Here is a 426-nt window from a genome sequence, read left to right as displayed (position 1 = left end):
CCCGTTTCTCCTATCTATCCTTGCTGCACTGTGAAATCATCACTGGCAGGCACCTGAGTCTACCATAGATGTCTTCAGAAAAGAGCTGGTGGGGTTTTAAATGCTTTCAGTGCTTCAGCTACTTTTATAATTTTATGGCCTTGAAACACTAAGTCACAAGCATTTTACATGTAGCAATATGGATAAAAATAGCCAGATGTGTTTTTTAACTTCCTCCTTGATTTGATATATATAATGTTTGTAAATAATGACTGCAAGAGTCAAAGATAATTTAATATGGTGTCTGAAATAAGCATCCCATCTCTACACTGATGACAACAATGTGTGTTGTTTTTTTGTCTAAATATTTTCCAGAAGGCATCCAGACTTGATTAAATATCCCAAGCGGTAGAGAAGTCATCACTTTACTTAGTATTTTACTATAAT

This window comes from Cygnus olor, chromosome 7, assembly GCF_009769625.2.
Source record: "Cygnus olor isolate bCygOlo1 chromosome 7, bCygOlo1.pri.v2, whole genome shotgun sequence".
NCBI lineage: Eukaryota > Metazoa > Chordata > Aves > Anseriformes > Anatidae > Cygnus > Cygnus olor.
The sequence above is the reverse complement of the archived record's forward strand: the minus strand, read 5'-3'. Positions refer to the sequence as shown.